At 46.9% G+C, this 20379-nt stretch overlaps 1 long non-coding RNA gene across 1 annotated transcript; it reads left to right on the forward strand.

Moving 5' to 3' along the window:
* The first annotated feature begins 1140 nt into the window (after positions 1-1140).
* On the forward strand, positions 1141-19571 carry LOC138117920 (uncharacterized). The gene is made up of 4 exons (XR_011154916.1): positions 1141-1237; positions 1414-1580; positions 3019-3081; positions 18357-19571. It is a non-coding gene; the product is annotated as an uncharacterized lncRNA (long non-coding RNA).
* The last annotated feature ends 808 nt before the right edge of the window (positions 19572-20379 follow it).

A 20379-nucleotide genomic window follows, 5' to 3' on the forward strand; every position in this document is an offset into this window, starting at 1 on the left:
CCAACAGTCCTGCAGTGCCCAGGAGCCCATCAGCCCAGAGCCCAGCCAGAGGTGCCAGCAGCACTTGTGCAACCCAGATGTGCTGCCTGGGATCTGAGCAAAATGAAACAAGCCCTTTTAGGATAACCAGCAGGTCGAAAGAGGAGATTCTGCCCCTCTACTCTGCTCTTGTGTGACTGCACCTGCAGTGCTGTGTCCAGCTCTGGGGCCCCCAACATCAAAAGGATGTGGTGCTGCTGGAGCAAGTCCAGAGGAGGCCACAGAGATGCTCTGATGGCTCTGGAGCCAGGCTGAGAGAGCTGGGGTTGTTCAGCCTGGAGAAGGCTCCAGGGAGACCTTAGAGCCCCTTCCAGTGCCTAAAGGGGCTCCAGGAGCGCAGGAGAGGGGCTTTGGAAAAGGGCTTGGAGTGACAGGATAAGGGAGAATGGCTTTAAATTGACAGAAGGCAGGATTAGATTAGAGATTGAAAAGAAATTCTCGACTGTGGAGGGGGAAGTACCTACTGGAATAGGTTGCCCAGAGAAGCTGTAGCTAGACCATCTCTAGAAATGTTGAAGGCCAGGTTGGAAGGGCTTAAAGCAACATGATCCAGTGGAAGATGTCCCTGCCCATGGCAGGGGTTGGAATGAGATCACCTTTAACATCTCTTCCAACCCAAACCAGTCTGTGGTTTCTTGTAAAATCCCTGGTGCCTCTAGCAGCCTGCGTGCTGTGTTTTTTTCTTACATTGGGGGTCATTCTTCTGAGCAGAGCCTGGGAGCAGCATTCCAGAAATCCTTGTGCAGAAACAAGTACTTCTGAGAAGAGAAAGAAAAAAAAACAGAGACTGCACTGTGTAGAGCCAGTAGTTTCTGGAGGTGGATGTCCATAGCTGCAGGGAAACAGTTTTCCTGCCTCACTTGCTTGTACGTCTTTCACCTCTCAGGCCAGCAAGTCTTACCTCCCTCACTTGACTCTCTAGATCAGCTTTACTTCGAGGCAAGGTAAATAATGAGTGATAAGCAGCAGCTGCCCAAGAACACCAGGTAATTGATTAAATTCCTGAAGAAAATGCCTTTAAAGCCTACAGTCATTGAGTGAGCATTCCTGGTAGCAGCTGTTGCCTCTTGGAGTGAGCAGCTGCGCAGGAGAGGTATTGCAGACCAGCTGAGGAGGATGTTCTTTGTTCCTACTAAGCACCTCTGAGAGCCACAGCCTTTCTCCCCTTCGCTGTGTCGATGTTGGCTTTCTGATAGAAGTGAGACTTCTTGAAGCATCTTAATTGTAACCATCTGGAGGGCTCTTTGCCCCTGGAGTGAACCAACTTAATTTCCTTTTGATTTATTCATTAATTTTCTTAGCCATCAGAACTCTTCAGAGCTCCGATAGCTTTATCCAAGCCACCAGAGTTCATGTTCTCTCTGTTGCTCTCAGTTGCAGAGAGGGTACTGGTCAGAGGGAGCTCTGCTACGGGACTGCTGCTTTCCCATGAAGAACAACGCTCCCACCATCCCAAGTGCCTCCACTTCAAGTCCCAAGAGATAAATGACCCTTTGGGCGCTGGGTCTGCCATATCAACAGGGACTCAAAGAATCGTTCAGGTGGGAAAAGCCCTCTAAAATCATTGAGTCCAACCATTTCCCCAGCACTGCCAAGCCCGCCACTAAACCTTGTCCCCAAGTGCCACATCTGCATGTCTGTTAAACGCCTCTGGTCCCTTCGGTGACGAATCGAAGTGCTTCTTCACCTGTCCTACTCCAGGCCAGGGGAGTATCGCGATCGGGCGTCTGGGGAAGAGATAAACTCGCTGTGTAGGAGTCGGGCTGGGGGAGTCCCTTTGCCCGCAGCCCAGGCGTGCCCCCGGCTCCAGGCCGGTCCCCCTGGGCTCCCCCCGCCCCGGCTCCCCCGGACCCTTCCCCGAGGCCGGCCGGCAGCCGAGGCCGCCCCTCCTTCGCCAGGAAAGGGAAAGCGAAAGCGGAGTGCGGTGCCACACGGAGGAGCGGGGCCGCGGCTGGAGTGGGGCTGGGGGCGACGGACGACCCCGCGGGAGGTGAGCGGAGCCGGGAGCGGGCCGGGAGCGGAGCGGGCCGGGGAGTCCCGGGAAGGGTGCCGACCCCGACGGGTCTGGCAGCGGGGACGGAGGGAGCGGCTGCAGCCGGGTCCCTTCGCGGCCCCTCGGCGCTCCCCTTCTCCTCATCCTCCTCATCGGCCTCCTCATCCTCCTGCTCCTCCTCTCCGCGGGCAGGTACAAGCTCGGGAGCGGTACCTGCCCGTTCGGGGATGGTCCCCCTTCCGCCCCCCACCCGCACTGGTCCGGCCGCTGCCGGGTCCCGTCGTCTTCTGCGCCCCAGGGACTGGGTGTTGTGAGCTCCCGCTGAAGTCTGAAAGTATGACCTTCGCATATACTTATCACTCGAAGGTAGTAAAATACTGGCTTCGATGTCCTAGAGAAGCTGTGGATGCCTGTTCAAGGCCAGGTTGAATCGGGCTTGGAGCAACTTGGTCTAGGAGGTGTTCCTGCCCATGGCAGGGGGTTGGGACTGAACAAGCTTTAAGGTCCTGATCAACCCACACCATTCTGTGGTTCTGTGGTTCTGCTTGGGGGGTTTCTTTGGTGCATGTGTTCCCCAAACTGCTAGAGAGTTGGTCATTGCTGCCTAATGCTCTGATGGTTCGGTTTATCCCACAAGTTCCTATCTTCGAGTTTCTAGTTGCTTGTGATTCTGCCAGCTTTAGTTGTTTGAGCTGAAAATGTTCTGACCTGGGTGACTGCCTCAGCTTGGCTTTCCTTTCTATATTCATTTATCTTCTTCCATCCAAGAGGGAGGCAGGGACTGACCCTTGGCTTTCAGATGGCCATAGTTCTGGTGCCCTTTCCTTGGAACAGCACTACCTGCCCAGCATCCTTCTTAACTCCAGCAAGGAATTTATATCTGGGAAGGGAGAACAGATTTTGCAAAGATCTGTTGCCCAAGCATAAGCTGATTTGCACAAATTATAAATTTAATTTCCTTCTGTTCTGTCATGTATTGATTGTAGTTCTGGTACACACTGCTGCTGGTGGAGCCAGAGTGTGAAGAAAAGGTCAGGAATCTGAAGAGGGTGAGTAATTAATGTGGGTTTAGCTCACACCATGGCATTGTGTGAGCTGGGGACTGGGATAAGGGGATAATGTTGAGGTTGGACTAAGACTACACTATAAGTTGCTGAGGATGGAGACCAGTGAGGACAGGGTCTCCCCACAGGTAGCTGCTGTGGAGCTCGGTGCCCCAGGCTTTACCCTGGCCTTGGCAGATGAAATTAAATTTGTTCGTCTAGCAACTGCTGTGATCTTTGTTTTCCTTTTGAGAGCAGAGCCTTCAATATGTAGCAGCTGAGGCCATGCTTAGGACTTGCCTTTGCACCAGCCCAGCTTTAAGTTAGTGAAGAGCAAGTAACATCCTTCAGCTTCCCCTGCAAAGGGCTGCTGGAGCAGGCAAAAATGGGTGCTGCAGCTGGGGAGCAGATCCACTACAGCGAAGGATGTGTTTGGAAAGGCAGGCTGTGTTCAGCCCATGCTCATGCTGCTATGTGTTCATATGTTCACATTTGCTTGTTTTTAAACTGAGTGTGTGGTGGCCTCAGGCATGCACCTGGCCCAGGTAACCTGCAGGCACTGAGAGGGCTGGAGCCAGGCTATAGGGCCAGACAAACACTTTGGGCAGTGGCTGGGTGAAAGATGCTCAGGCATCCCTGTCCCAGGCTTATGCGTATTGTTCAGAAGCTGGGATGGAGGGTGCTCTAGAAGCAGCAGTTGGATAACTTGGCTGTCTCCAGAGCCGAGCCTGGTTGCAGGGTGCTTGGTGGTGATGGTGCAGGCAGGAGCAACACCTGAGGAGAAGCTCTTTCAGAACTGCTGAGTGGTCAGAGCAGCCACAGAGCTGATCTTTGGGTGTGTAAAGTGCTTGTTGATATCTTTTGGCAATTAGGTGGTATAGGTCAGTCAGTAGAACTGGAAAATATTATTGTTTCTGTGCTGTGTCAGATCAGGAAATGAGACTGCCGTGCCCAGCCCTGGCATTGCACAAGAAGTATTCTGGCAGTGTGTACCTTGGAAGAGCTGGTGAGATGATGCAGTTTGTCTCTGAGCAGGGTTTTACCAGCACAGAGAAATCACCAGGCTTGGGCAGTTCAGAGAAATAGTGTAAGCAAGTGAGCACCCTTTGGCTGCTGCAGGGAATGCGGCAAGGAACAGCACAGACACATTGATGTTGTCTGTGTGTCTTGTAATGATCATTGGGGGATTTCAATGTTCAGAGTCTGCATTTGTGACCATGGTTCTGTTGTTTCTCCATCAAAACCTTGCTCCCAAGGGAAACTACCTGAGCCCATTATGATTCTGTACCTAAAGATACAATTTCATCACTGGGAAAAGTGCATGAGCTCTGACACTGGAAATGCTGGCTAAGTATGGCCCATGGGTGCTTGTTCAGCTTATCAAGTCTTGGACACTGACACCAGTTTATGCTATGGAGAGCTGAGCACGCTGCACTGGGATCAGGGCACACTGGTGAAGAGATAATTTTTCAGCTCTGTCAAGGAGCATCCTTCCTCCCCTTCTCCCCCAGGAATAAGCCCAGACTTGCAGTCTCTTTCCCTTGCTCTATTTGTAACAGCAGTATTATCAGGGCTTTCAAAATTGCCCTGGGTACAGTGGGGGGGACAGTGCATAGGAGTCGTGGGTGGGGTTTAAGTCTCTGTGTTGAAAACACCCAGGTGCCAGAACCCTCACCACAAATGCCCTTTCTTATCTTCTGCTTTCTGTTTTGCAAACATGCCACAGACTGGACTGCTTTTATGATTAACTTGCTGCTTCAAAGCAAATACTGTGTGCTAATACACACATAAAACTGGCTCTGTTTCTGCTTTTTGCATTGAGGTGTAGATTTTTTGTGTAATAATCCAACTGGGTTACTTCAGAAAAGCCTTCAGAGCAGAAATGTTTATTCAAAACCACAGCTCCCAGCATACCAGCATGACCAACCTCTGTCCTGGCTGGCAGCCTGCAAGGGGGCCAGGCAGCAGTTCCCAGGACACCTCCAAAATAGGTCCCATGCAGCCAGCAGACTCCATGGGGATTTCTCCTGGTCCCTCCGTGCAGGCTGGGGAGGACCAGGGACTCTGGAATTGTCCCAACGGCTCACAGCTCTCTGCCTCTAGAGCAATGCATCTCCATGGGTGGCTGCAGCAGTGCTGGCTCCCTCTGGGCTGTCACTCCCTGCCCTCTGCCAGATCCTGATCCAGCCATATCTCAGTGATCTAGAAAACTTCAAGGACCTTTATGCAAGTTGTCAAAATGTTTATCTTTGGTGATTATCCTTGTAATGTGTCCTTTCCTGGTGCTGCTCTCTGCCTCCCCACCGCAGCTCAACATCCACTTTGAGCTCAAGCTGAGTGTGCTATGCTCCACTGAGTCTTCACTGACTCTAAATCAGCTTCAAGTATCCTATTTAGCCCAAAATACCTATGCAGCGTCAAGCGTGCCCCAAACTGTGTTACTGAAGGCAGCGTGTAGCCACAGCTCCACCCTCGGATGTGCAGGGCAACTTTAGCCATGTTCTCAGGGCTGAGGTAAGGTATCGGGTTCCCCGCAAAAGGGCATGGGAGGCGAGATTAGTGTGGGACAATGTGCTTTCTGCTCTGGGCTTTTGGCCATTCCTCAGCACATTCTACAAGAACCTCAGTTCTGCTGGGGAGTCCCGAGGTGTGGGAATGCACAGGACAGGGACCTTCCTGGCCCCCAGTGCTGATTCCAGTGCTCCCGCTGCAGGTAAATGCTTTTTTTCTTTTTTGGTTTTTTGTTTGTTTGTTTGTTTTGGTTTGGTTTTTGGTGGTGGTGGTGTTGTTGTTGTTTGTTTTTGGTTTTGGATGACTTCCCTTCTGGCCTGGAATTTCATAGGGAAGCCCACGTGAGGTGAGGCTGGAAGGAGGGGGTGGAAGATATGTCCTGCGTGGAGGCGAGCTGTGCATTCCTCTGGGGACTGCAGAGGGCAGTGGCGCCTACGGGACCTGCAGGTGGCCCTGGGTGCTGCAGGAGCTGCCCCAAAGCAACCCCAGGCAACCCGGGAGGAGTTCCCAAACCTCCACCTGTCAGTCCCTTCCTCACCCCCACCCCCCTCCACCCCAGTTCCCAAAACCTAGACATGGGTCCATTTTGGTTTTGTCCATTTTTTTTTTCCTCTGGAAGCCAAAATCATCCTCCAGTCCTCCAGCAGTGGTTTTGAGCTGTTGGATGGGTGTTAGATCTCCCAAGTTCGGGCCTTTTCACGGATTGCAAGTCAAACCATTGGATTTACCCCTGTGTTGAGTTTATCCCCGGGGTTCTAGGTCAAGTTCAGGTCTGTGGTGTGACAGCAAAGACTGCAACATGGCTGAAAAGAGAGATCTATAAAGATAGGAAAAACACAACTGGCTTTGTCTCTGTGTCATTCTGGGAACAATGATGTGTGCCAGGCAGCTCTGCAGGGGTTCCTTTCATTCGTGGTCCTGGAGGTCTGTGGACATCTTTGTCAGTGGCTCTGGTTCACCAGGAGTTTCAGTCTCCTGCCTCATGTTTGTCATGGCTTGTTCTCACTCTGACACCCATCCCACCCTTTCCTGTCCCATTTTGAGCTGCAGCGGCTGCTGCACTTATCACTTCACAGCAGCTATGGAGACCTGCCAGACACAGCCCTATCCTGGAGGCAGCTCAGCTACAACAGCTAAAAAAAGCAAATACAGTAATTTTTTTGAATGCTCCAGGTTTTTCAATGAGTGTTATGGACGATTGTGGGAAAATCATTGTACACTGAGTGTAGGTAGTAACATGTGGCCTGGAGGACCAGAGGAAACCTGGAGGGGGATTATTTGTAGAAGAGAGACGCAAACGAGGGGTTTGCAGGAGAGCAGAAGTGGGCTGGGTCTGGTAGAGAAACTGCAGGTGGATTTGATTGAAGAAACAGGCAAAGGAGATGTGAGGTGTCCTCCCTTGCAGGGCAGTTAAGCTGCTGCTAAAAGCACTCCGTTACTTCAGAGGAGTTTGAGTCAGTCCCCTTTGCCTTATAGAGCCTTTGCATTTATTTTAGCAAAATATGTCCACAGCTTATTCTGCCCAAGTAAACCTCTTGCAGCTGAAACCATGTCGCTGGAGAAAAGGGAACGCCTTGTGTGACTTTATTGACCTTCATGGTTGTGGTGAAGAGCCTCAGGGCAGTCTCTCCTCTCTTTTTACCTCTTCCAGCTGTTAGGAGGGACACTTTTGGAGAGAAAGTGGTTTCATGGCTGAGATGCTCTTGTTCTAAGTGAACCCTACTTAAGGAGACTTGTACACTAGTTATACAACTTAAATGGTGCTCATCTCCTATACAATTAATACAGTGATTAAGCTGAGTAAAGCCCACATAACTGGCTTTCCCTTACAAACACCTTGTTTTCCATCAGCAAATTAGCATGACTGAAGGGCTGCAAAACCAGTTTTCCCAGTCTGTTACAGGGAAGGGATTGTCTTGAATACCATATTTTCATAGCACTGTTGAGTGGATCAGAGGTGGCTGCTGACTCCTGGACATGGCTCAGTAGCTTTGTCTGCTCATGGCTCCACAGATGAAACAGATTTTGCCTTTGCACCATCTGATGGTGGAAGGCACAGAAGAGGAAGATTTGGAGCTGAAAAACTTTAAACTTCTGCCTTCTTTCCTCTGGGTTTCCCATAAGACCTGTTGAAATGCCACCTAAAGCATTTACCTGGTGACCTCCATGTCCTGCAAATTTAAAAAAATGTCCTTCCTGGAGACAATTAAAATATTGCTCCTTCCTGGGGAATGTGGGCTGTGAGCCTTGGAAATTAAAGATGCACAGGTCCTGGGCTTCATCCTTCCCCAGTCCTGCTGAGCCATAATGCTGAGGGACAGGCTGCATGGTCCTGCCAGCATCGGTGTGTGGGCCTGGGCAGCCTACTAATTACAGCCTGCTAGTTACCTGCTTGTCATTATTGAGGCAGTGACGCCTGCTGATGGGAAGAACTGAACTGGCCTTTCTGGAAGCCTGAAATTGATTTTAATGTGGTGTCAATGTGCCTTTAATATATTAGACTATCACTATCCTTGCCTGTCTGGACCAAGCCTGTGAAAAGCTGCAGGAATATGTGTCCTCAGGAGCCCAAATCCTGCTGCCATCCTTTATTTGTTGAGGGGTGATGTAATATTGTCATGGCATGAGGTTAGTGATGATGGAGGTGGCTGGAGCCGATAAAGCTGAACTGGTTCTATGCCCCTGAATGAGAAGGGTAACTGCAAGCTCCAGAAAAGAAAGCAGGCAGACGTTTTAATTCCAAGTGAGTTATTTGCATGGGGCAATGTTCCTTTGTTGGGAGAGTGTTGCCACGTCTTCCAGCAAAGTCAGTGGAGGATGGACCAGTTCCCCCAGCCCTGTTTTCATCCCAGGCAATGCCGTGGCTGCTGCTCCCTCCGAGGGAATTTAACTGAGCAGTGGAGAAAACAACTGTGTTTGTGCTAAGATAATGCAATGGACAAGAGATAAGATAGAGAAATGGATTGTCTTATCTGCTCAACCCTTGGAGTTCAGCCCCCGGGAGAAGCCAGAATGGGTGCAGAGGAGGAGCCTGAGTCAGGGACAGTCCTGCTTGATTTCTCCTCTTCACTACCATACGCCAATTTTCTCATGCTCATATTTTTCCCTCCCTTAGAGGAAAGAAAAGGCACAACCAAAAACCTTCTTGAGGAGGTCAGTAAACATGGCTGCAACCACTCCATTCTAAAAGTTGCTTTTTTGAAACAATAAACAGCACTGCATAAAATTGCTGACACTTCCCATGCAGCTGTTGCATCATTTTCCTCTGGACAAGTGTTGGTTGATAAAATTGTAGTTTGGGACAGCCTGGTGATAACAAGCATCAATATGGGAGGTCCCTCAGCACATAAAGGAGCTTTGGAGGAGCTGTCTCAAACAGAGCTTTGATGTATATCAAATACACAGTGCAGATAAAACCAGCTCCTGCTGTGCAGAAATCAGGGCAGTGACTGTCCCCCTGGGCTGGGCACTGGTGAGGCCACACCCCAAACCCTGGGTTCAGTTTTGGGCCCCTTGTGACAAGAAGGACATCAAGGGGCTGAAGTGTTTCCAGAGAAGGGCAACAGAGCTGGGGAAGGACCTAGAGCATAAGTCTGATGAGGAGCAGCTGAGGGAGCTGTGGTGGGCTCAGCCTGGACAAAAGGAGGCTCAGGGGGGACCTTCTCACTCTCCACAACTCCCTGACAGGAGGTTGGAGCCATGTGGGGATCGGTCTCTGCTCCCAGGTAACAAGTGATAGAACAAGAGGAAATAGCCTCAAACTTGGGGAGGTTTAGGTTGGATATTAGGAAAAATGTCTTCACAGAGAGGACTACTAAGCCCTCTTTGGGCTCCTGAGGACACGCATTCCTGCAGCTTTTCATGGGCTTAGTCCAGACAGGCAAGGATAGTGATAGTCTAATAAATTAAAGGCCTGCGTCCCCGGTGCTCATCCCTCCCATGCATCTGGCATATGGAGCAGCCACTGTTTGCGGTGCAGAGTCACAGCTGCTGTTTTAAGGCACTGACACCCCAAGTGAATTTCACAGCTGGAAAATTACTTTTATGTTTGCAGACAGGTTTGAGTGGTGAGCCATCCCTTCTCTCTTTGAAATCCCCTCTTTCGTGGTTGGGTGTAGCCTAAAGGAGATGGAGCAAAGTCCTGGTTTCACCCAGGTGGAGAGGAGCTTTGCCACTGCAGCACAGCCCTCCCTGTGGCTTCCTCTGCAGGAAGCACTCAAGATGACCCATAAGCTTTCCTCTTTTCTTTTGTGAGGAAAACATTCCCTAAGTGCTTTTCCTCCTGTTCAGCAGATTATTTAACTTGTTGATTCTTAGCCCATTTTACATGAGGTTTTGAGTTCTGCCCTAGGTACAGCATTCAGTGCCTGCTCCAGCAAAACCAGGCCTGTTTTTGATTTCAGAACGCATCAGTAGCCCAGGGTTTGTTTGTTGTTTGAGGAGAATGGAGGGTGCTGTTTCCCAGCCAGTATAAACTGGATTGAGACAGTTTTAGGAAAAAAGTAGTATATCTATTTGTTCAAGTATATCTTCCTCTGTAATTTCTCTTGTCTGCTCTCCTTTGTTTAGAACTAAGAACTTACATGGAGAAAGGGACAAAAAAGACTATGTGAGTGTTCAGTGGTAGGATATTTCTCTTTTATAGTCATCAAACCTGCTTGATAATGTCTGTTCTTTTGCCTTGGAAACATCATGGGAAAGTGAAAAAAAATCCCTGGTGGCTAACACTATTTTTTGTGCAAGTAATACAATTGGAGTATAGATAAGATTTTGGATTGGGAGTTGTGTCTGTAACTGTTGCTCACTGTACACTGTGGGCTGTAGGAGTCCTGGTCCTGGGTCTCCATGTCAAGGCAGAAGTACACTGTCCCCCTTCTCCCTGTGCCTTGCTTTCCATTAGAGGGTGTTTGGGCTGAGCTGGAGCATCCAGCTCTTCATGACAGCTGGAGACACAGAGTCAGGCTTGCTAGACCACCTTGTAAATACACTCAAGCTCAAGGCTGGATGACTTGGCAGACCTTGCAGCTGTGTTTCTGACCCTGAGCATATCTGGGATGAGTTCTGCCTTCCCAATGTGCTGTACTGGCCCCACCACTGGAGTCAGGCTGGTGCTGCTGGTGCAGGTTGGGCACAGGTGTTGGCTGCACTGGGCTGGGGACTCTTGGGCTATTTTGAGCCTGATGAAGGTGAGCCCAAGAACATGACTGTATTATGGCCTTGAGCAGGAAGGATTGTAGCTTTCAAGTGAGTTTTTTGTTTGTTAGGGCTTGTAATGTTGACATATTTGATTTGGACCTATTTGCAAAAGTGTCTAGTTTCTTCCTGGCACTGGCATTTCTAAGGACAGATTGCATTGCAGTGCAGAGATAGACCTGAGGACCCGAGTCTGTGTTAGCAGAAGCTTTCCTTTGTTAGTGTTGTGTTCTTGGAAGACACACCCTGCTAAGGAAAGAAAAATCAAGGATTAAAAAAATAGGAGCAGTATTCTGTGTTGCCTTTAGTTCTGGTTTGAAGCTGATCAGCAAATGTAAAAGTTGGAGAGGGTCTCCTGACAAGGGCCTGGAGTGACAGGACAAGGGGCAAAATGGCTTCAAACTGGCAGAGGGCAGAGTTATATTGAATATTGGGAAGAAATTCTTCCTTGAGAGGGTATTGAGGCATTGGCACAGGTTGCTCAGAGAAGCTTGGAAGTTCTCAAGGCCAGGCTGTATGGGGCTTGGAGCAATCTGGTCTAGTGGAAGGTGTCCCTGCCCATGGAAGGGTGGTTGGAACATGATGAGCTTTAAGATCCCTTCCAACCCAAACCATTCTGTGTTTATGCCACTTTGATGATGATGAAAGCACAGAGAGCTGGTAGGAGGCAGGTGAGGTGATAAACCTGGGGTTACTGCTGCTGGGTCACTGATTCCTGCTCTCATGATCTGGTTGTTACTGGGGCTGTATCTTGAAGTATGTAATCAAATCCTCTATAGTTTCAGTGTAACTTGGGAAACCTAGCAATAAGGGAATGAGAAATAACTCAGTGCATGCAGGGTGCTGGAGATATTTGTTTGTGTCTGTAACACAACAGGCCAGCAGAACCCCAGTGCTGTCACTGTCACACCAGCTGTGCTGTGGAAGCCTGGACACAGAGGCTGCTTTAAGCAAGAATGAGACCCCCCAGGAATAAATCCTGTAGTGTGAAGGAACAAACCCAACCTCAAGGATCAGGGTTACTGTGTTGGGGAGTGTCCATGGTGGCTTTAAACCTGCCAGGGTGGGGAGCCATGCAAAGGGTCACTGTGCCATAAATAGGGAATTACGATGTGCTGTGTGAACCTTGAGTCATCAGAATGTAAAATATTGCTTCCCGTAGATCAGGGTGAAGTAGCAGAGACATGCAGAGCTGAGGGGTGAACAGTCTGGGGCAGGGAGGGCACTGTTTTGGTGTGGTCTGGATAAAGAAACAACTCAGCCCAAAGCGAGGTACAAATGTGTACCCATGTGCCGGAAAATGGCAAAGCTAAAGTACTTTACTATTCATAGAAAGCTGCAGCAGTGTTTAACCCACTGAAAATTAAAAATACCACCAAGGGAACTCTTCTGAAATGAAAATAATGGCTGCAAGTAAACAGCTTCATCAAAACCTCAGATTTTTGCTAAAAATCCCCCAGATTGGCAGGAAAGTTTTGGCTTATCCTTGTGCTTATACAGTGAAGTGAGCAGAATGCTTCATAGCTGATTAGTTGCAGCCTGAAAGCAATCATAATTCTGGACTGCATACAAAAAAACTTACTCTGATATCCAGGTATTATAAAATAAACTCATAAAAATTTGAACCATCTTGCTAAATGAATTGTGTTGTAAAGCATGATAAGTTGCTAATGGAGATGTATTTGATTTAATTATGATTATTTAACAAGCCTGGCTAGCACTTTAGGTTTGCAGTTGTGTTACAGCCAATATTTCCTAGAGTTATTTAAATAAATTAGCTTTAATTTAATTTTACTAGTTTAACCCTGTAATAACCATTCCAGTTGCCATGTGAAGCATCTTTTCTGTCCCAGACTCTAGTGACAGGAAGCAATGATCCAAGAAATTCTGACTTCTAGGTAGTGAGGGGGAAATAAAGCCCACTGTTTTAAGTCTCTAACAACCTGTGCAACATAATAAATTCAAAAAGGGATATTCATCTGGGACACCTCCTGAGGTACTTAGCTGTAGATTTTTGCCTCTCTCATTTTTTTCAAGGGCATCTCTCTTTCCTGGTTTGGTGCTTATTTTGCATCAAGCATTGTCTGCAGAGGAATTCTGCAGCCAACACTCACACTTGGCACCTAAGTGCTTCCCACGGTTCCAGCTCTCCTGAACCGCTCACAACCTTTGTGGTTTCACATCTTCAGCCCTTTTCACCTGAACCTCTCCATAATTGTTAATGTGCAACTGTAGGCTAGGAAAAATGTCAGTATTACTGATTTAGAGGTAATGGATGTACAGAAGAGAGAGGAAAAACAAATAGTGGCACATTTCCTGATCCTAATCTGCCTTAAGCACCATTTGTGCTTCCTGTTCATGCACAGCAGTTGCCCTAGTGACCTTAGTGGTATTATTGATTCAGATGATTAAGGTGAATCAAATTATCAGAGTTTCTTAGGTAGATAGCCAGGCAGCTGAGGTTTTTCTATACTCTCAGCCGTGCTTTGTTGTTTTAATTTAACTGCTTGAATAAATCAAAGCTCAATTAAGGTGATAATAGATATTCAGGTGTTCCTGAGATGAAGCGTTATTCCTACAGGAATTCTCAGAGTTGAAAAGAAGTGCTATGTGACATGGGAAGAATGGGATGGGAAGCTTTTGGGCATGCAGACGTACACATGCTCCACAAATGGGAACTGCTAGCTGCTCATCCAGCAACCCCAAGGAACAAGCTGTTGCCCAGCATGTCTTGCCTGCAGATATGGCAACTATTTGGAAACTTCTGGGAGTTGTTGGGAATTTCTAACAGGAGCTGATGCTGAGCGCATCAGAGGAAGCACAAGAAATGCCTGGGGTTCTTCAGAATCAGGAGTTTGGGCCATGTTGGTGTCACCGAAACTGTGGGAAAAAAACAAAAAAAGCCCTCCAACAACATTTTTAATGTTAGAGAGTCAAGGCATTACTTTATTCTCTGGCCAGGATATTGTATCATCTCATCCACACATAGCTGGGGTGTGCAGAGAGAATCATTCCATGACACATAACATTACTAGGTTTTTCAGATCTTTTATACAGGCAAAACTCATAGAAACTAATTGGGTCAGTGTTCGTTGGTCTCAAGTTGTGTAGTTCTTAGTATTTGATCTCCTGTTGGATCCGGATTTCTTCGCTTCTGATGTTAATTAGATCTTCATTCCTTGATTTTCTTATCTCTATTTCCTCCTCTTTTCCAGAGGAGATGTCTCCAGTTCTGCCAGAGTCTTGAGTAAATGTTCATAGATGGCCGCTGATGTTCTGTTGATGTTCCGCCGATGGCCTTATCTCGTTGGGGCTACTCCAGTCTGTTGAAATGCTAATCCCATCAGGCCTCACCTAGAGAAACAATGCCCTAGAAAGAAGCTTCAGTTCCCTTCCCCTGGGGCAAATGTGAACAAACCTGGCTAAAGTCATATATAAAAATTTTTAAACTGGTATGTTTTCCAACACTGGCATACACAAGGATTGTAAGCTTCTAGATCCACCAAAAATAGAAACAAGCCTGCTAGGGATGCAGGAAAACGTCCGTATGGGTGTTGGATCAAGCCCATATGACAAAGTGCTACAGATAAAGGAGCAAATGCTGTGAAGCTGGTGGAGGCTTCCAGCAGTGCACTGATTCCCTAACTCACTTGCTGGCATTTGTAATCCTGGCAGGTAGCACCAAAGGCATGTTTCTGTGGTTAACTCCTTTTATGTGTGCCATTTCCCGTTTCTGATTAATTGTTCTCGTGGCATTGCCTTGGAATCGCCTCTTAATTTCTTCTGTGCCTTCAGAACTTCACAGCTGAGGTCACACTGCTTGTGTGGTGCTCTCTCTGAGCAATGGCTTCATCTCATCCTTACTGCCATCTGTACCCTCACCAGGTGTCTGGGCTTTTCTAGAAAACAGGAACTTCGGAATTGTGTTTGCTCTTGAAAAATGCTGCAATTAACATTTTAAGGTCACCAGATAATAAGGGAGAAGCATGGAGTTTACTCCAAATGATAAAAATCCATTTGGAGCTTTCCTGTGAGAGCATGGCATCATGTGATTTCTCCACAGTTGCATTTTGATTAAAACCAAAGAAACTGAAAATATGAATCAACAGTTTATCATGTATTAGGGCTGACTTAGCTGTTTCTAAGGACTGCAATAACTGCTGGCTGTGCCCTGTCTTTCTTGCAGCCCTGCCCTGCCTGGGGGCAGCAGGAGCTCACCAGGAACTGAACCTGAGTCAGCAACTTGAGGGGCCAAAATGTGACTGAATATTGTTCCCTGAGGGTGGTGAGGCACTGGCACAGGTTGTCCCAGCAGCACCGGTGCCTCCAGCCTGCCCCCAGCCTACACTTGGTGCTTTGTTAGTGAACAAGAGTGGACGATTAAAGAGGTCAGCTGTCCCCTGTTGTAAAGCAAGCATGGTCAATGTGATATTTACACTCGCTTGACGTGCACCCAGGACCCTTGTGTAGATCTTGTGTACCACGGGGTTCACACTGGGGATCTGCAGGGCTGTCAGTGAATGGAGCCTTCTGTGCTTGGCAGGATGTTGTTGGTGTATGGGGGGTTGTCTGCTCACAGCACCTTCTGCACTAACCTCCCATAGTGTCATTTCCTCTGCCTTCCCCTCCACATTCAATAACTCAGAGCCTTGGCATGTATCAGGTGCTGGGTGAAGTCCTCAGCAGGAGGGAACCCAGCACAGGATCAACAATGAGTGTAAAAAACAGGGATGGGAAGAAAAATATTGAAAGGGATCCCAAGAATCATCTGGTCCAACCTTTCTTGGCAAAAGCACTTTCTAGACAAAATAACCCAGCACCCTGTCCAGCTGAATAGTAGACATGTCCAACGTTGGAGAATCCACTGCTCCCCTGGGGACATTATTCCAATGGCTGATTGCTCTTATTGTGGAATGTTTTCCTCCTCTGACTAATAAGAATCTCCCCAGGAGTAACTTGTACCCTTTGTCTTTTCCATGTGACTCTTTGTAAAAAGGGAGTCTCCATCTCCTTTGTAGCCACTGTTGAAATACTGAAGTATGGTGCTAAGATCTCCTCTGGGATCTTCTTTTCTCAAGGCTGAATAACCACAGTTGTCTCAGCCTTTCCTCTTGCAGCAGCTTTCCAGTACTTGGGTCATCTTAGTGGCCCTTTTCTGGACCCTCTCCAGCTTGTCCACATCTTTGTGGGGACCACACTGAAGAGAGTGTTCCACGTGTGGTCTGGCATGCATTGAGTAGAATGGGATAATGACTTTTTCTTCTGTTTTGGTGATGCCCTTGACCCCAAGACCTTGCCTTCAGTCCACAAAGCAGGTACCCAGCAGAAAGCTGCCTGGGAACTGCCTTCCTATGGGGATGCATCCAAATCCATGCCCTTTTAGCTCCGGAGGGGCTAAGTTTGCTCTGCAGAGTTTCTGATGAGCTCTTAGTAAATACATTGGGTCCCCCCTCCCTCCCACCCTGCTCCACCCACCTGGGAACTGGCACCGGTCATAAGAACTGCTGCAACTGGCCCAGGCAGATAGGAATGATGCCAAGGCTAGATGCCTGCTGGTTGACCCAGGAAGAATAAAAATGTTGAGTTCAGGATGGAGAACAAAACCCAAACACCTAGTTGGAGGAAGTTCTGAAGAATCACGCAAATAAGGTCTGAGAACTTTGGCACAGCAGCAGTGCCAAAAATAGCTGTGAATGCAGGGCTGGTGGTGAGCAAAGAGAACTGTGGCGGATGCTGCTGCTGCAGTGTGAGGAGCAGGGGGTGACAGGAAGAAAATGACGGCACAGTTCTTGGTGAGGGCTCAGTTTGCCTTGAGGAATTAACCTATTTTAACATTTTGCATGTTTGAAAGTCTACTTGCATTTGTTGGCTTGTATTTAGATGGACTTAAAAGGAGTTTCCATCAACTTTAAAAAGAAACAATACCATAAGAAAATGAAACACAATCTTCACAGGAAATTTCAACATAGTGACTGTGACTCAACTTAGTTATATTAGCCATGTTATGTCACTGTTGGTCTTGATGCTTTCTCTTTATCTTGCCTTATGAGTGTGCTACTGGGCATTAATGGAGAGAAAAGAATTTGTCAGGTACAAAGCTGAAAATCCAAATAGTTAGTGGTCACCCTTTCCATATACAGCAAAAAAATGGTCTCCACTGAGTCCTGCTCTGGGAGCAGTCACCCACCTTAATATTGAAACAGGGAAGGGTGCCTTGGGAATCAGGGGTTCATACCTTGGCAACAGTCTCACTAGTGATCAGGAATGTCCATGGGGTAGCTCCAAGATTAATTAAAGGTTAAATAGATTGTGTTATGAGTGATGTAGTCTGGGTAAGGACTCTGGCCACAGAAGCAGGGTCAGGAAGTGCAAAAATGACTTAGTTCATGGCTTGATGGTAGCTCAGATGGACACAGGTCATGGTCAGGCTGAGCAAAAATTAAATATATTCATTCATTTCAATAAGACAGCTGTCCTTTGTGCTGTTTGTTGGGTTGTTTTTTGGTTTTGTTTTTTTTTTTAGTAAACACAACTGAAATGTTTTATTTTGATTTTATATTTATATGGGGTGATTTAAGCAAAATTCAAATGTACTTGTGGGGAATTTCCTTTTGATTGAATTCATGTTTTCTAGGCCAAAAATGCTGAGATGAAAAAGTTCCAAACAAGTCCTGTTTCAAAATTTGTTTTAGTTATTCAAGACAAATAATGCTCTGCACATTGAAGTATTTGATTTCAACTTGTTTAATGACATAACTGAGTGATTCCTGTATGTTCATGTGTTTTTCACTGTCATCAGCACTGGCAGGTTACGAGGTGCAGGTGACAGAGGCCATGAGAATGATGCTGTTTATATAATTTTCTATGCCACCAGCCACCCCTGTTGTCCAGGGAAATTCAGCCTAAGTATGGTCTGAAGCCTTGTAAATACAGGATACCAGTGCAGCTCTTCCCAGGACCATGCATGAGTCAGTCCCAGTGGAGCATAACTGGCTGAGAAGCAATCAGGCTTCGGCAAGGGCTTTCCTGGAGTTGACATCAGCTATTTCCAGCCTCCTTGTTTTGTTACTGACAGAGGAACTACTTTAACCAGGAAAAAATAATAGTTAAAAAGAAACTATACTATATACTTTGTTCACCCTGTGGCTGAGAAAAGTCCATCTGCTGTCATCAGCCATTTTTACAGGTCCAAGTCTTGAAGGCTGTCCTTTCTATGGCAGGCATATTGACTTGCAATTCTAAACATTTTGTGTGTAAATAAGTTATTAAATAAGAATATGGGTCGTTCTGATATAGCCAGAATAAGGTTGTGAGATGGGAGGGTGTAGACAGATGTGCCAGTGGCAGAACTGCTTTATAAAGTATATCACAGGTGACGTGCTGTCAGGTGCCTTGAAGTCAGTGTTTTAAAAACAGATAAGATACAGATTCAGATACACACACACAACACTTGCAGGGAGACTGAGTATAAGCATGTGAAGAAATGGATACACTTTGTTGAAGAAGGAATACTTTCTATAAGCTGATCTAGAAATACATTGATAATCAATATGTTAACGTTGTCCTTTTCCTTACAGCTCTTGATACATGGATTATAGTTGGAAGAGGCAGGGGATGAAGGCAAGGCTGGGAAATCCCCCCTCTTGGAAGCAGGGATGTGCTTCTCATGGAGCAGCATTTGATTGTCTCCACACCCAGCAGCTCTGGCTACAGATGGCCATGGGAGAACTCTCACTGGGGTGTCTGAGGTGACAAGAGGACACCACAGGGAAAAGTGGAATAAAGATGTTTGAGTTAGTTCTGAATTTGAGTGGAGGTTTACAGCCATGGCTTTGCAACTGGTGAAGATTAAGATCTTAATTTCCTGTGCATTCTGCAGCCAGAATACAACCCGTGTCTGCTCTGTAAGAGCTCTGGAAATGCCAGCATGCCGGGTGTGTGAGAAGTGGATTCATTTTGACGGAACCAGCCATCCACCTTGATACTCAGCTGTGCTGGAGTGGGATGAAGGACACTTTACACCTTACATCATCTCACTCTTGGAGATTTTGGCCTTGCTCGCACTCCTGTTACCACTTGATTTATCTTCACTGACGTGCAGACGCCAACCCTACCAAGACCATTATCAGACAGTCTCTGGATTCCACTGGCCAAATGCTTGAAGGCAGGAGTCCGCAGCAAGGGCTTCCCTCTACCTGATAGTAAATAAAGCCCAACCTCTGCTGAATTAATTCATCTCAGTTTAATCCCTGTGTTGAGAAGGTCTCTGCCTTCCTGGAACCACCTGTTGCATTAGAAGTTGGATTTTTTATTAATTAGAAAAATAGATCATATATTCCCATAGGCACATGGGGACATGAGTGTCTACATTGTATCTTAATTATCTAGTCTTCTGGGCTGTTACATTTTTTTAAGGAGGTTTGAACCAGGGATCAGTTCTCACACCAGGCTTTGGTTCTTCACTTAACTATCTGTGCAAGTCCATATAGATTTATTATCCTAAAAATAGAGTACTATACCCTAGTCATATATTATCTAGAGATTATTTGGCTGCTGCACTGAAAATTAAATTAAGGGTGTTAAAAAGGAATTTAAATAAAACAAGTTTTGGAAAAGGAGAATACCTATTTTAGTAATTAAAGTGTCCTCAAAGATGTTGGCAGGAGTCATTTCTCCTTTGTACATGTAACACATTGGTTCACATATGCCATTATAACATATGCTCCTTTCAAGCTATTATACTGGGATACAGCAAAAGTCAAATTTAAGATAGTAAACTGAAGGAAACCCTATTTTGTGCTGCATGAAATGCGCCTCTGGAATTTTGAGTTCTTCTTTTCTACATCTATAAAATACCTTTATAGAAGGTAAGATGGCTGATGAGCTAAAAAACCCCAAAGAACTAAGAAAAGGAAAAAAAACCAAGAAAAACCCCTGTGGCTGTGGTATGTTCATTTCATGTTTGTGGTTAATATTTCCCAGGCTGCTTCAAAGTGAGGGTAAGCTCAGTCATCACGCCACCTCTCGCCAGAGTCTGCTGGTGTTTCTAAATTATTCTGATAAAAGACTGTGAAAAATGAACCTGTGGTAAATTTCATCATCCTTGTGTTTTCAGATGGGGACACAACACAGAACCTGTGTGTTCAGGTCACCCTCAGTTGTACGCCCATGGTGGATGCAATCCCATGTGTTCTGCTGTGATTTACCTGAATGTCCCTGCATTTCCAGCTGTGCTGCTTTCCTCCTTTGCACTAGAAATCTTGCATCAGCTCATTGTTATGGAGATACAAGAATTCTCTTTGATGGAAGGAAAAAAGCTGCTCAGGGTGGAAGTCCCCAGCCACTGATCATAGGACCCCCAGTGGTTCCCAGTGTTCCAGTGGTGTGAGGCTTTGAATGGGAGACTTTGAAGTGTTCGAGGCCTGGTTGGACAGGGCTCTGAATCAACCTGGTCTAGTGGAAGGTGTCCCTGCCCATGGTGGGGGGTTGGAATGAGATAGTCTTTAAGGTCCCTTCCAGCCCAAACCATTCTGTGGTTCTATGAAGCAGCTGATGGCTGAAAATGTGAGTTACAAATTGGTACTGAGGAAACACTTGCAA

This window comes from Aphelocoma coerulescens, chromosome 13 (assembly GCF_041296385.1).
Source record: "Aphelocoma coerulescens isolate FSJ_1873_10779 chromosome 13, UR_Acoe_1.0, whole genome shotgun sequence".
Lineage (NCBI taxonomy): Eukaryota > Metazoa > Chordata > Aves > Passeriformes > Corvidae > Aphelocoma > Aphelocoma coerulescens.